The sequence below is a fragment of the Staurois parvus genome, unplaced genomic scaffold (assembly GCF_062004578.1).
Source record: "Staurois parvus isolate SC_StPar_1 unplaced genomic scaffold, SC_StPar_1.0 ptg000154l, whole genome shotgun sequence".
In the NCBI taxonomy this organism is placed as follows: Eukaryota; Metazoa; Chordata; class Amphibia; order Anura; family Ranidae; genus Staurois; species Staurois parvus.
The window spans coordinates 5465486-5482906 of NW_028317950.1; positions in this window are offsets into that span (position 1 = coordinate 5465486).

The following is a 17421-nucleotide window of genomic DNA, read 5'->3' on the forward strand; positions in this document are numbered from 1 at the left end:
CAGGATTGCCTACTGAACGGCTGACGGCGGCTGTTTAATTGCACTCTGAAAAGCCATCACTTTTCAGAGCATGGGCTGATATGACCCTAACCTAACAGGGACAGCAGCCAACCTAACAGTGGTTCTTATTCCTCTTCAATCTATCCATAACTGAAAAAAAAATGATACTTTCATTTTAGAAAATTGTCAGCATTCTCTGTGAAGGAAATGTATATATACATTGTATGGTGTTCCTGCACCTCAAAGGATGGCCATACATTATACAATTTTCTTGTACAATTTCCCTTTAGGTTTACCAAAATCATATAATAGGAGGTCAAACCTGAACACTTTCAATTTGTATGCAATCAGGCAGGCCCTTGCACTCCACAGCTGAAGGTAAATCTAATGGAAATTGAAAAAAATTGTAAAATGTATGGCCAGTGTACCTGTCAGGAGACAATTGAATTTGGATCCCATTGTGTATTCCGTCCTCTATCAGAGAGTCATCAGTCTGTACCAGGACACAGAGGGGTCTGATCCTGCCATCATGATGTAGCAGAGTGAGCAGGTACAGACACAAAGTTTACAAGGGTGTCCGGTATGGTTGGATAGCAATGAATGGTGTCAAAATTATACAAACTAATATTTATACAATCCGCCCCATAAAACAAATATATATATACACTATAAATGTTCAAAATAAAAAAAGTCCAAAAAAAGTGAATATAAATCCAAAAATTATGAAAAAAATAAAAATGAAAATCCTTCCAATCCTTTCTCACGATAATAAACCTCAAAAAAAAGAAATATCAAATAGTGTATTATCTTTATAATACAATACAATATTCGTGACAACACTCTGGTGATTATCCAAATAGGAATATAATTTTTTTTTTCCTTTTGGTAAATAGTGTAAAAAGTGAATCAAGTGAACAAACATAAATTCAAAAAAATGGTGCAAAACACTGTGTACTGTGAATCACTTTTACAGTGCTCCAAAACAAATCCACACCGTGCCACTTCTATTATAGTAAGGAATGCATACCCTTACCAACACTCCTCAATAAACCTGCTTTCAGTATTTTATAGTATCATATGGATGGGACCCTCCTATAGTGCTCCCCCAGATTCCACTGCATTCAAGGCACTATTTAAGCAGGATATTCCATGTCTCCATATCATTGGCACCATATAAACAAAAGCATATGAGGGACAAATAGTGTAATACCGCCAATACCGTAATATTCAGAAAGACACTTTATTCTAACTGCTCACATTGTTAGATAATTCAAAACCGCTTTTCAAATACCGTAAAAACCGCCAAGCTACCATCCAGGAAACATCCAGCATGATGTTTCCTGGATGGTAGCTTGTCACGAATATTGTATTGTATTATAAAGATAATACACTATGTGATATTTCTTTTTTTTGAGGTTTATTATCGTGAGAAAGGATTGGAAGGATTTTCATTTTCATTTTTATTTTTTTCATAATTTTTGGATTTATATTCACTTTTTTTGGACTTTTTTTATTTTGAACATTTATAGTATATATATATTTGTTTTATGGGGCGGATTGTATAAATATTAGTTTGTATAATTTTGGCACATTTTCATATTATTGTTTTATATCTTCAAGGGTGAAGGTGTTATTTGTGCTATGGGGATTTAAGTTTTGTCTTAATTGATTTTTTGAATTTGTCACTTATTGTATTTAAGGAAGTGGTATTTAGAGATATAGCAATGAATGGTGGCCACACACACTTAGAAACATAGAAAAGTGATGGCAGAAAAAGACCGAGTGGTCCATTGAGTCTGCCTGTGGTTTTTTTTGTCTTTTTTTATGTCTTTTCTAAACTCAGCGGCCAGACTCATCCACCTCACCAAGCGCTCCATATCTGCCAATCCCTTCATTGGCTCCCGATTGCCCAACGTATCAAGTTCAAGCTGCTAACCCTGACCTACAAGGCCATTCACAATGCCGCCCCGAACTACATAACTGACCTGATACCCAGATACTACCCTACCCGTGCCCTCCGCTCCTCACAGGACCTCCTGCTCTCTAGCTCCCTGGTCTCCTCCTCCCATGCCCGATTGCAGGACTTCCCCCATCCTCTGGAACTCCCTACCCCAATCCATCAGACTGTCACCTACCCTCCTCACCTTCAGGCGCACCCTGAAAACCCTCCTCTTCAGGGAAGCCTACCCCAACCTCACCTAACACCCGACCTCACCTAACAACTAACCTCCTCCACTCCATCCCCCACAGCCATCTCCTCCTGTGACACCTTCCCCTCCCTCCTAGATTGTAAGCTCGAAAGAGCAGGGCCCTCGAACCCCTCGTGTAGTGTATTGTTACTGTCTTGTCTCATGTTATGTTCCCCTTGCTACTGTACAGCGCTGAGCATACCCTTTGGCGCCATATAAATACTGTATAATAATAATAATAATGTGGGTTTTTTTTAATTCAATTATTGTGATCGAATTGGCAAACAGTCGAATAGACATAACCTCGTCTCCAAATGATTTATATGTGTGTTACATCACATTTGATCAAACTAAGTCGATTGGCAAGCCAGGGCAGAAAATGACCGATTGTCCTGCATCACTCAGCAGCGTTAGATGCTTTGGTAACTAATCTGATTGTATTTCAATCGATCAGTATATGCGAATATATAACAAACCCCAGCACACAGAAAAAAACCTCTAAGGGTATAATATGGGTATAGATTACTGTTGCGCACAGGTATAATGAACCAATTAGTAAAAGAAATATAAATAAACAGCGCAAATCAAAACCCCCGCATACAATAAATAACATAAATTAATTGCCATGCAGTGCAAAAATCAATATAAATATAAAATAATAATAAAGTGTCCTCAAAAAAATTATTTTTTAATTATTTCAATCATATTAAAGTGTCCAAAAATATATAAAAATTAAATAAACAAAAGTCCTTTTTCCCACATAGTGTGTTTTTAAAAAAAAAATTTTCAAAAAAGATTGTGCTTTCACCATCCACCAGTGAAAAATCAACATCAACCGCACTCACCAGATGATGGTGAGTAATGCGCCTTTTAGGATTTTAGGGATCCTAAACCCCCATTATAGCCTCCAGGACTACTTTCCACCATATAAGAATTAGGATTCTCCTTCCACTCGCTCCTGCCTTCTCCTTTCACCAAACTCCACAGCAGTGCAAGGGAAAAAAATATAAAATAGTGTGATACTGCTATTTACCCTGCACTGCTGTGGAGTTTGGTGAAAGGAGAAGGCAGGAGCGAGTGGAAGGAGAATCCTAATTCTTATATGGTGGAAAGTAGTCCTGGAGGCTATAATGGGGGTTTAGGATCCCTAAAATCCTAAAAGGCGCATTACTCACCATCATCTGGTGAGTGCGGTTGATGTTGGTTTTTCACTGGTGGATGGTGGAAGCACAATCTTTTTTGAAAAGTTTTTTACAAAAAAAACACTATTTATGTGGGAGAAAGGACTTTTGTTTATTTAATTTTTATATATTTTTGGACACTTTAATATGATTGAAATAATTTAAAAATGAATTTTTTTGAGGATACTTTATTATTTTATATTTATATTGATTTTTGCACTGTATGGCAATTAATTATGTTATTCATTGTATGAGGGGGTTTTGATTTGCGCTGTTTATTTATATTTCGATCAGTATATGCGGTAGCATAGGGAATACAAAGAATCAATAACTTACAATCGCGTCTTCCATCGATCTGAATCCACCTCCATGTGTGTCATATGGATTGAATGGGATGTCAACTATTGACCGATTGTTTCTTTCGGGAGAGATGGATCAGAAAAGAAATCCATCATTTATGGAAGTGTGTATGGCCGCCAATACATCTTTATTATTGCTGATTGTATGTACAAAATATATGTTGGTGATTTGCTGTTGTCTTACATATTAAAGTGAAACTCCAACCAAAACCTTTTTTTTTTTTTTATTTTGGAGAAGGGTTAGATCAGGGGTGTAAAACTGGCGGCCCTCCAGCTGTTGCGAAACTACAAGTCCTATCATGCCTCTGCCTTTGGGAGTCATGCTTGTAACTATCAATCTTGCAATGCCTCATGGGACTTGTAGTTTGGCAACAGCTGGAGGGCCGCCAGTTTGATACCCGTGGGTTTGAGCCTTCCCATCCACCCTAAAGCAGAAATACTGCTACAGGGTGGCACGGGTGCGCAAAATCACATATATATTTGTGATTTTGCATTTCCAGGTATTGGGCGCACGCACCTTGCCGTGGCCGCCATTCGCTGTAAATCATCGGGTCTGGGCCGGTGATTACTCGCCGGCACCTGGTGATTGCCATGCATCTCCAACGAGGGGGAGAACTGTTAGTAAACAAAACAGTTCTCTCCCGTCAGCTCCTTCACACTGCTTTGCATGGCTCTGCATAGCAGAGCCATACAAAGCTGTGTGCTTACAGTGAAGCACACAGACATAGCTCCTAGTAAAAGCACACAGCACACAATTAACCCTTTGATCGCCTCAGATGTTAACCCCTTCCTGCCCAGTGCCATTAGTACAGTATCTGTGCTTTTTATTAGCACTGATCACTGTATTGGTGTCACTGGGGATGTCAGTGACACCAAGTCAGTTCCCCCCAGTGTCAGAATGTCTGCCGCAGTCCTGCTATAAGTCACTGATCACCGCCATTACTAGTAAAAATAAAATAAAAAATTTCCAGTATCTATACCGCCATTAGTAAACGCTATATCTTTCACATAAACCAATTAATTTACACGTATTGGGACTTTTTTTTTAGCAAAGACATGGAGCAGAATATATTTTAGCCTAAATGTATGTTGAAATTTGATTTTTAAAATTTTTTTACTGGACATTTTTAATAGCAAAAAGTCAAAAATATTGTGTTTCTCAAAATTGTCGGTCTTTTTTTTATAGCGCAAAAAATAAAAACCGCACAGGCGATCAAATACCACCGAAAGAAAGCTCAATTCGTGGGGAAAAAAAGGACGTAAATTTCATTTGGGTGCAGAGTTGCATGACCAGGCAATTGTACAGAATATAATCAATCATCCCTAAATGAGATTGTACAATCAGATTGCACAGTATACACTCATCTTAAAAGGAGATTGTACAGAATATAATCATCCCTAAAAGAGATTGCACAATCAGATTGTACAGAATATAATCATCCCTAAAAGATTGCACAATCAGATTGTATAGTGCATATTCATATCAAACGAGATTGTACAGTACATACTTATCTTAAAGGAGCTTGTACAATTAGATTGTCCAGTATGCATTCATCTTAAAGGAGATTGTACAGTCAGGTTGCACAGTGTATACTCAACCTAAAGGAGACTGTACAATCAGATTGTACAGTATACACTCATACTAAAAGGAGATAGTACAGTGCATACTCATCTTGGGCAGCACAGTGGCTAAATAGTTAGCACTTCTGCCTGGCAGTACTAGGGTCGTTGGTTCAAATCTCAACCACGGCACCACCTGCCTGGAGTTTGCATGTTCTCTCTGTGCCTGCGTGGGTTTCCTCCGGGTACTCCGGTTTCCTTCCACACTCCAAAGACATGCTGGGAGATTAATTGGCTCCCGTTTAAATTGTCCCTAGTATGTGTATGTATGAATGTGAGTTAGGGACCTTAGATTGTACGCTCCTTGAGGGTTAGGGACTGATGTGAATGTACAATATATATGTAAAGCACTGCATAAATTGACAGCGCTATAAAAGTACCTGAAATAAATAAAGGAGATTGTACAATCAGGTTGCACAGTGCACACTAGGCTTAAGGGAGATTGTACAGTATACATATTCTAAAAGAGATTGTACAGATTGTACAGTATACACATTCTAAAAGAGATTGTACAATCAGATTGCACAGTGCATATTGCTCTTAAAGGAGATTGTACAATCTCTTTTAGGACGAGTGCATACTGTGCAATCTTAAAGGATATTGTACAATTAGAATGGACATTCCTCTCTCAACTTAAAGGAGATTGTACAATCAGATTGTACTGAGTACACATTCACCTAAAAGGAGACTGTACAGTCATATTGCACACTCATCTTAAAGGAGATTGTACAGAAATTGTCCATTCAGATTGTAACACATGGATGTATTACCAGAATGATGACAGGTTAGACTGTCCTTTTATATTGTATACACCGGAACCTTTTGTTGTCTGAAAACAATGAAAGATTTTCTTGTTCTCTATTGTTACGAGTTATAAGGAAAATACCGTTTACAATAAACACTAATAAAGACACAGAAAAAAACGATTTCCCTGAAGCAATAACATTCTTTTAATGAGACAGAAAGCGTGACAAGGCTCTGAGTGAATCATACCAGGGTGGTTATGAGACGTCCAATCTTTGAATATATCCAGGTTAAACATTTTTTTTTTTTTTTTCTCCATAGAGGAAGAATTCTTTAGAATCCCCCCCACCATCATTTGTTAGTTTTTTATGCTGGTTATGTCCTTTTAAGACACAACAGGAAGTGAGTTGAAAAGTAAGGGAAGATCCCATAATTCCCAACTGTCCCGGATTTCGTGCCACCATTCTGAGATTTCAACTAAATCCCGCCTCCACGGATCTGGGCTGCAGTCCTGGATCTGGGCTGGAGTCCTGGAGCTGAGCTGGAGTCCTGGAACTGGGCTGGAGTCCTGGAGCTGGGCTGGAGTCCTGGAGCTGGGCTGGAGTCCTGGAGCTGAGCTGGAGTCCTGGAGCTGGGCTGGAGTCCTGGAGCTGGGCTGGAGTCCTGGAGCCCAGTGCTGGAATGAGTTTCAGCACTGGGCTCCACTAATGTACCTGGCTAGCACCGAATGCTCTGGGCACCTACCCCAAATCTCCTGCGGGGTGCCATGGATCCCAGCTGCAGAGATCACCCACTCTATTATTGTGACGGGCAGCTAGCGGGATGAAATGTTGGCTGCCTGTTGCAATAATACACCTCAAAGCCGAGGAAAGCTTACCCTAGGCTCCTCCTCCGCACAGACATGCATCATGACACAAGAGGAGGAGGAGCCCGGGAGGATGTCCTCCTAGAGTGAGCCATGTTGATCTGAGGTCTGAGGTTTGGGGGGGACATTATAACCTGGGGGGGTGTTACAGGTAACCAAAATTTGTGCTGGAGGATTTATGCTAGAAGGAGTGAATAGGGAGTGTGTGATTGTGTTGAAAGGTGGGGGGGAGAGAAGTTGGGAGGAGGATTTGTGCTAGAAGGGGGAGAGGACTTGTAAAGGGGGGGGGGGGATTGTGCTTAAAAGGGTGTACTGGGGATGGGGAGAGGATTTGTTCTGGTAGGGGGGGATTTTGGGTAGTAAAATTTGTGCTAGAAGGGGCAGAGGATTTCTGTTGGAAGGGGTGATTGAGGTAAGCCCTGCAGATTCATACTGGATTTTTAGGGAGGGGGGGAGTGGTGATTTTTACTGAAAGGGTAAAGTGGGGAAGAGTATTGCGTTAGCCACCCCTGACTCTTGCACTCTTTTCATTTTATACTCCTGACCCCTGCTCTGTGTGTGTTATGAACTCCTAAACCTGGCGCTGACTGCAACACTCCTGAGGTGCGTTACATACTCTTGACCTCTACACTCTCTTCTACAGAGTTCTACATTGTATACACTATATTAGATGTTACATACAGTACTTCTCACCAAAATGTGCATTGTCTCAACAGTTGCTGGTTGCTGAGCAGTTCCTGACTATTTTAACCACCTGCCATCTGGGGCAATTTTGGAATTTTTCACATACATGTTAAAATATGCGTTCTTTGCTAGATTAACTAGAACCCACAAACACTATAGGTTTTCTGAAAGTAGAGGTCCTGGAGAATAAAATGGCTGTTGCAATTTGTTTTTACATCACATGGTATTTGAGCAGCTGTTTCTCAAACTCAAATTTTCAAATTAAAAAAAAAATATCACCTAAATTTATTTTAGTGCCCAAAAACACAATATGTTAATAAAAGATGATGTTGTATCAAGAAAATAGATACAAACATGTCAAGATTTAAAGTTACACATGTCTGTGAAATGGCAACAAACTATGACACCTAAAATTGTACATAGATGACAGCTTAAAAGCCCTTACAGGTTATCAGTAACTCTGTAGCAACCAATTCAAAGAAAGTGACTTGGAGTGCACTCTGTAGTGATACTGTACCTGTTGCCTAGTGTGAAATGTTACGCTGGCTGACGTTGGGGCCCTTCTGTGAGGTGGTGCACATGAAGTTGTCCTTTTAAGAGTGTGCAAGGGATGGCCGATGAGCTGCTAAGTAAGGAGCAGTCTCTATTGCTTTAACTGTGTCAGTGCTGAGATATGCAGATGATTCAGCTCACCCCTCCTGGTGCACAGGAATTCGGTCCAGATCACTTGACGGTCTGTTGTCTTCAGGTACCCAGGACCCGGTGACTCAGTCTTCATGAAGAGGTTATCACAAGGTTCAATCTCTCAGCTCTGGTCCTTGCTTCTTCTATAGGTACTCATGGCAACAGGTTCCTTCAGCTCCAGTCCTAGCTCAGCAAGCAATCTCTCAATGGCTCAGTCTCTCCAGTGCTATGCTCAGTCACCAGCAGCAGGTCTATGTCCTTTCTGGTATAGTACACAGACAGCCCAGTGGTGGGTCTACACTTTCTGGTCCCTGGCATGGCAAAAACTCTGGCTTTGGTCGGTATAGCTCATCGTCCTTTCACAAAGGACCCCAATCTCTAGAATTGCCTAGGAAAAGTCTTTTGTCTTCCCTCCTATGTTGCGCAGGGAATCCTGGGTATTTAAGTCTGCAGCTCTATTAGCCTCCATTGACTTGTATTGTATGCCCCTTTGAGGACTACAGTTCCTAGAATCCATGGTGGCTGCATAGTAAATCCTCTTTCCCCCTGCTTGGCTCAGGTCCTCTGCTACCAGGAGAGAGGGTGAGCAGGAGCGAGCAGGGGATGTAAGGGTGTAAGGTGACAGTGAGCGGTACACAGCCGGCAGAGAACACGGCAATCCCTGTTTACATATGCATTTACATGGATACATCAGTGGAATGGGGGGGCTTTTGATTTTTTTTTTCACTCTTTTTAATTGTTTTTTCCATTTAACTTTATTTCCCATAGGGAACCACCAATCTGCACTCACTGCACACCCCCCAGCATAGTGAGCAAGCTGTCACTGACAGCTCCCAGTCATTGTTTAGGACAGGTAGCTCCCGATTATGTGACCATGGTGACAGCCAATCACAGCGGTCACCGTCACATGTTTGGGAAGCCTGCCTCCGCCTCCCAGCATTAGGACCCTTTTACAGGGGCAGCAGCAAGGGTTAAAGTGAGTTTGCCACAAACCTCATCAATTAAAGTGATTCTGAAAGGTTTTTTTTTTTTTTTTTTTTAAAGAAAAAATAAACATGTGATACGTACCTGCTATGTGCAGTGGTTTTGCACAGAGCAGCCCAGATCCTCCTCTTCTCTGGTTCCCCGCAGGCTCTCCTGGCCCATCCTTTCTGCTTGCTATGGGGGCACCTCCTGATCCATGTGTCCATTCACACATGGAGCTGTGGCTCGTCCCCCTCTCTCTTCTCATTGGCTCACTGGCTATGATTGACAGCAGTGGGAGCCAATGGCCCCTGCTTCTGTTTCAGCCAATGAGAAGAGGGAGTCCTGGGATAGCCAAGACTCCAGAGCACAGCGCTGGATCGAGAAGGGGCTTAGGTGAGGATTAGGGGGGACTGGGTGGATAGCCACACACAGAAGGTTTAGAATGCATAAAAAAGGTAAAAAAACCTTGAGCCTTTACAACCACTTTAAACTGAGAATATTATGGGAAATCGCACACGTAGCAGTTATTTCCAGTGACCAGCCAGCCGATGGAAGCATATTCAGCTGTAAAAGTACATTCAAACTTGTGAATGTACCCTGCCTGCGATTATATGTGAGAATCCCAGCGGGGGGGGGGGGGGGGGGTTAGAAAATTAGTTGCAAGGGACAACTCCATTATTAAAGCAAAAGGGAGACTGTCGACTCCATCAGCTAATCGCACCCACTCGCATGTAATCCCTTATGCAGCAATCACATGAAGGTGGGCATGATAAACTGGGGGAGAAAGCAGCCTCCAATTGCTTTCAATGGGGCTGTCCATCGCAGCCAACTGAGGGGACCCCCGCTGGGGTTCTCGCATACAATCGCAGGCAGGGTACATTCGGAAGTGTGAATGCACCTTAAACGTTGAGATTGCCCACGCACCTCCCACTTTTCAAACCTCTCTATTAGTAAATGAGATTATTCGCCGGGGGCTGGACCTAGTTAGATTTTCAGAGGAATATTCAGGATTTGCACATAACTTCAGCTGCTGATAAATCTCTGTATGTGTTATTATTGTGGTCACCTCTTCTTGTGACCAGAATATCTTCCTGTGTCATTGTATGCTTGGCTGTCAGTGCCGTGACAAATTTACTTTATAAATAATGTTCTCACGGAGTCGTGACTCATATTTATCACTGAATGTTGTCACAGCCAGCTTGGGAAAATGAATACATTTATGGCTCTTTTATGGCCCTTTCACACAGGCAGTGGACTCTGTCACCCCTGTTAAGCGGCGGTTTGCAAGTCTCCAGGAGGGGATACTGCCACCTTCTGAATGCCTGGCTTCTTCTATCCTAAGGGAAATTTCACATTTTAATTCCACCCTACAAGCACACACAAAACATTAGGTACTTGGTTGTGGCGTGGTCCCAAAACTTCAATGGGTCACCACTTGCCAAACATGACATATGCCACACAAATGTCACGCAAATGCCACGCAAAGCATTGCAATCGTGGCGATGTGATCAAATATGAACAGTCCTCAAGTTAATTTGCAGGTAGGCAGTTAGGGGTGTTATAAATACAAATCGACCATTTATTTTTACCACCCCTTTGCCACCTGTATAAACCTAAATAGGTGTCCCCCTCCTGTTTTGATTTTATTTGAAGGAAAATGATCATCCTTAACAGCTTCCCGACCGCCCTATAGCAGAACTACTGCTACAGGGCTCGTATATATACATGTGATTTTGTATTTCTGGGTAGGGGGCACGCACCCTATCCGCACTGCCATTGGCGGCTTCAGCTGTCGATCACCGGGTTCCGGCCGGAGATTCCCCGCTGGCACCCGCTGATCATCACTGATGGGGGAGAGGTCTGTATGTAAACAATACAGATCTCTCCCCTGTCAGCTCCAGCACACTGCTTTGTATGGCTCTGCATAGCAGAGCCATACAAAGCAATGTGCTTATACTGTAAAACACACAAAGTTAAACCTTTGATCGCCCTACATGTTAACTCCTTCCTGCCCAGTGCCATTAGCACAGTGTCAGTGCTTTTTATTAGCACTGATCAATGTATTGGTGTCACTGGGGATGTCAGTGACAGTTAGTCAGTTCCCCCCCAGTGTCAAAATGCTTGCCGCAGTCCAGCAATAAGTCGCCGATCGCCGTCATCAATACATACCGCCATTTATAAACGCTATAACTTTCATGTAAACCAATTCATTCGTCACGTCTTGGGATTTTTTTTAGCAAAGACATGTCGCACAATACATTTTGGCCTAAATTTATGACGAAATTAGATTTTTTAAATTTGTTTACTGGACATGTTTTATAGCAAAAAGTCAAAACATTTTTTTTTTAAGATGGTCGATTTTTTGTGTTTATAGCGCAAAAAATAAAAACTGCACAGGTGATCAAATACCACCAAAAGAAAGCTCCATTTGTGGGAAAAAAAGAACATAAATTTCATTTCAAGTGCAGCGTTGCATGACCGCACAATTGTCAGTTAAAACAACGCAGAGCTGTATCACAAGAAATGGCCTGGTCAAGAAGGTGGGGAGGGAAATCCTCAGGAGGGCAAGTGGTGTGCGTTCCAGTGCGGTTTTGGTGTGTTCCAGTGTGTTCCAGGGTAAATCCTCTGGAGGGCAAGTGGTTAAAAAATGTTTACTATTTTTCTATCATTTTTGTAAAAATAGAAACGTGACTGCGTGACAGTTATGCAACAAACAAATGATCTTTCTGTTTACGGTCATGAGGAATGGGATCTCTTGTGATTCATCTGGAAGATATGCAGCAGACTTTGGCCAAGTTATGTTATATAACTGAATGTTCTGTACATGTCACCAAAATGGATGAGCTGCCAAAGTACTGAATAGGTTGCTGCAACTCAAATTATCAATTTGCAACACTGCTGTGGTGAGTAACATTGTATTAAAATGTCATTTGTGACATTTCAATAAAGTTCTCTGGAAGAAAAAAAAAAGTAAACCGTGCGATATGCCAGGATCAGCACCTTGTCTCCTGGCACACAAAAGCGGCTGCAATCAGTACATCATAGTGGTCTGAATAAGCACTAAGTCACCGATTTAAAATCACGTGATTTGTGTGCAATTTCAGCGCGATTTCTAAAGACTTTATTGCTACTTGTGAAGATATTCAACAATTTCTTACAATTTGCTGTGCGATTTCCATTTTATTCTATGTATGTGAAATCGCAACAAAACTGCAGAAAGAGTAATGCAAGAACGACTTTCGAAATTGCGCTGCAGCAAATCGCAAATGTTAAGACACTGATATTCACATTCAATAGATGCGATTTCAATTCCCAAATCGCACCGGTATGACTGGGCACTGAGGGTTTTCATTTCTTTTCAAGGTATATTATTTTTTATTCTGTTTTAGATTGTAAGCTTCTTGTGGGCAGGGACTGAAATGTATAGTATGTAAAGTACTGTGTGAATGGTCAGTGCTCTGTCATCCTGTAATAAATGATAAATAATGTTGATAGGGCTTCTTTATTATTGTTATTGTATTATTACTATACAGGATTTATATAGTGCCAACAGTTTGTGCAGCGCTTTACAAAATGAAGGTATACATTACAGTTACAATACAATTTGGTAGAAGAGGAAACAGAGGGCCCTGCTCGTTAGAGCTTACAATCTAGGAGGAAGGGTTGAGTGATACAAAAAAGTAATAGCTGTGGGGGGATGAGCTGATGGATGAAATAAATGTCGGTTTACTAGGTAGAAGCAGGATAGGCTTCTTCAAAGAGAAAGGTTTTCAGGGATCATCTAAAGGTGGCTAGATTAGGAGACAGCCGGACAGACTGGGGTAGGGAGTTCCATAGGATGGGAGAAGCTCGGGAGAAGTCCTGGAGGCAAGCATGGAAGGAGGTGACACAGGAACTAGAGAGCAGAAGGTCTTGGGAGGATCGAAGAGAGCGGTTTGGTTGATTTTTTGAGACCAGGTTGGTGATGTAGCTGGGGGCAGACTTGTGGATGGCTTTGCAAGTTGTTGTTAGCATTTTGAATTTTATTCGTTGGGCGAGTGGAAGCCAGTGGAGGGATTGGCAGGGAGGGGTAGCAGACACTGAACGGTTGGTAAGGTGGATGAGCCTGGCAGTAGTATTCATGATGGACTGGAGGGGGGATAGCCTATGTAAAGGTAAGCCAATGAGGAGGGAGTTGCAGTAATCGAGGCGAAAGATGACCAGGGAGTGAATTAGGAGCTTTGTGGTATCATTGGTTAAAAAGGAGCGTATTCTGGAGATGTTGCGGAGGTTGAGGCGGCATGATTTGGACAGGGATTGGATGTGGGCCTCTTACAACAGCCATAAACATATATGACCACCCACCTAATATTGAGTAGGTCCCCCTTTTACCAGCCTTGACCCATCAAGGCATGGAGACCACTAGACCTCTGAAGGTATGCTGTTGTATCTGTCACCCAGCTGTCGGTAGCAGATCCTTTAAGTCCCTTAAGTTGTGAGGTGGGGCCTCCATGGATCAGACTTGTTTTTCCAGCACATCCTAGAGATGTTTGATTGGATTGAGATCTGGAGAATTTGAAGGCCAAGTCAACACCTTGAACTTGTCAATGTGTTTGTGAAACTATTCTTAAACCATTTTTGCAGTGTGGCAGAGCCTGCTGAAAGAAGCCACTGCAATCAGGGAATAGTGTTTCCATGAGGGTGGGAACTTGGCCACCAACAATGTTTAGGTAGGTGGTAGATATCAAGTAACATCCACATGAATGGTGGGACCCAAGGTTTCCCAGCAGAACATTGCCCAAAACATCCTGGTTCTTCCCATACTGCATCCTTCCCCAGGTAAGTGACACACACGCACCCGGCCATCCACGTGATGTAAAACACGTGATTCATGAGAGCAGGCCCCCTTCTTCCGTTGCTCTGTGGTTCAGTTCTGATGCTCACATGCCCATTGTAGGCACTTTTGGCTGTGGACACAGGTCAGTACGGGTACCTGGATTGGTGTGCGGCTACACAGCCCCATACACAACAAACTATGATGCCCATTTTTTTCTGCTTTCAACACATCAACTTCACGGACAACATGTTCACTAGCTACCCAATATATCCCACCGACGTTCAGATACCATTGTAACATGATAATCAATGTTATTCACCTAATCTGTCAGTGGTCACAAAGTTATGGCTGATCAGTGTATGTGGCAGCATAGAGGTGGGCCTTATTCCAGTAATACCACATACTGTATATGCATCGTTGTTTTGTATCAGGAGTGCGCTCATTTGTGTATTCCCAACGTTCTGACCACACTGTCACTGACAGCTTCCGGTCACAAAGTGGCAACCTGGGGTTTCTAAGACAGATTCTTGATTATGCAGTCATTGGAACAGCCAATCACAGTAACCAGTGTGATACTCCTACTGGCTAACCAATGCCAAAAGCTACTGCTAAGCAGAGCAACTACTTTAAAGTAATTGAAAAACTCTTTTTTTTTTATTAAAAAACCAAACATGTTATGTTTACCTGCTCTATGCAATATAGTATTGCAATGAGCTGCCCCCACCAGTGCTCTAGGCTCCTCCTCTTCTCTGAGTGACACCATAGAAAGTTGCTTTCTATAGAGACAGGCATGCAGGCTTGATCCCAAGGCATATTCTAACAGAAAAAAAATTAGAGGGAATTATGAAAAATCACTGATTGCCTCCTCACTTTAAAAGCTTTGCCATCTAAACCATAGACCAAAACAGAAACCAAAAAGTATTGCATGGATGGGTAAAGCCCATTCCATGAGACAAGTGGTTACTTGGACAGGATACGTATTGGACATTTGGCAGCAAGTTACTATATTGCAACGGAGACGACTGCATAGTGGTAAGACCGTCCCATATACCCACATAGAGGCATCTTGGGATAATCAAGAACTTTCCAGTGATCCTGGGGGTGTGGCCAGATGAAAGGGGCAACATGTCATACCGCCCACATCATGATCCAAGATCCAGGGAGATGAAGACACCAGACTGGACAACCTCTCTACCCCTCTTCCATCAGCGCCTCGTGGACCGGATCGAAGTAAGACAGGTAAGACACAGCTGCCCTTGTCCCTTTCCCACGGAAGTATCCCTTCCGTGGGTAAGGGGGGGGGGGGCGGGAATGAATTCATATTCTGGCCTATGAGCCCATAATTGCTGTAGAGTTAGTTGTAGAGACACGGGTTCAGTCATTAAGCTTCATTTTACCTTCCACATGAAGGGGTTAAGCTTGGGGTGCCCAAAGCACAGCATTTAGGCTACATTCACATAGGTGGCCTGGGGCAGCCCCCAGTGAGAATCAATGAATTCTTGCTGGCGAATTGAAATGCTGCAGGTAACCAGTGTGTTTAAACAGCAGCAGCTGTCAGATTTGTACACTGTACAAATCAATGGCTGGCACTACCACTGTTCACATGTAGCCATCTGAGCAATCACATGCAAATAAAGCCACCGACTGGCCCTAGACAAACCTGGTCCAGGGTTGGCGTTTCTGCTGAATTTCTGGCCATACACAAACTGGTTACAGCTAATTGGCCAGTTTGTATTCATCCATAGCCCAGAGTGCAGCTGCATCCAGAGACTGCATTTAGCCCCCCCAGGGGCAGATTGACAACTCATGGGGCCCCTGTGTCCTTGCCCAAACTCAAAAAAGCTTATGAAAAAGGTACCAGGGGCATCTCATGGGGCCCCTACTGACCCCGGGCCCTCGGGCAGTGCCCGAGTTTCCAAATGGTCAGTCTGCCCCTGAGCCCCCCTATCACCAGTGTGAATGTAGCCATACTTGTTGCTAACTATCTATTCTTGGAGCTGCCTTTTGTTCACAGAATACTCTGCATCATTTGAAGGAAGAACAAAAACTGTGTAAAAAGGGGAAATTCTATATTCTCAGCCGGTGCAACATGAGCAATATATGTTCACACCTTTTTTTCTTGTTTTTTCCTATTTTTCTTGTTTTTTTTGTTGTTGTTGTAATGAAATACTTTGATACAATGTACTTGTATTGCTCTGGATAGCCTGCCCCTGCTTGCATTGGGCTTCCAGACTTTGGTTTTTGTCTATTCGTGCTGAAAATCAATAAAAGGGGAAAACGCTGCATTCACCTAAACCACCTTACATTCACTTTCAATTCTTATATGGAAATTCTTCCCTGTGCTTCATGTTGTCTGTACATTTTGGCCTATTCTTGCTGACTAAACTGTCCTGCTGCTGGCTGGTTCTACACTGACTGCCGTAATATCTATGGTATAGGAAAACACCTACCTGTGTCTGCTGTCTCTACATCTCTGCCAGTTCTTGTTCAATAAAACTGTCCTGTCGCTGGACAATTTTTACGCTCTTGTATCTGACAGTTTGATAGAAAGTGGCCAGCGGTAGGATAGTTTTGCATCAGAGAGAACAGAGATATTCTCAATGAATACTGGTCAATTTATATCTGCTGGTCAAAGCAGGCCTATTATCACATGATGACAAAATATGTGTCGCTGCTAAATCTAGCCTTTTTTTTAAATAAAGAAATTAAACCTAAACTCTGGACAAAAACTAAATTAACTGAAGTAAAACTAATGGGTTCTGTACTTGCTGTCAATCACTGCTGTCATCTAGCTCCAGGATGTTGTTGTTTACTATTGTTTATTTCTTCATCTGTTGTCCCCCCCCCCCCTTTTTTTGTGTGTTTATCTCTCCTCCCCCTCCCCTTTTATTAATGTGTTCCCCCTTTTTTTACTCTTTTCCCCCTAACCCTAATTCTGTATTTTCTGTTTTGTATTTTACTATTGTTAACCTCCCTGACGGTATTCCTGAGTGTAGCTCGGGGTAAAGTACCAAAAGCGGTAACCCCGAGCTACACTCGGGCTTACCATGCGGCACTGCTCCGGGATCTCTTCTTCACTTACCTTGTCCTGTGCTCCTGCGATGTCCATCCTGCAGTGTCCCCTGTAATGTCCTCCGGCGCATGCCGCCATCTGTCATCTGGGTTCCGTTCCCTGCGACGTCAGGATGTACGGGGGACGGAACGGCGGGAAATTTGAAAATGACAAAAAGTGACATTCACTAAATACACTAAAATCACATAGTAAAACATTACTGTATCAAACCATTTCACATACATTTTGTCCCGAGTGCTT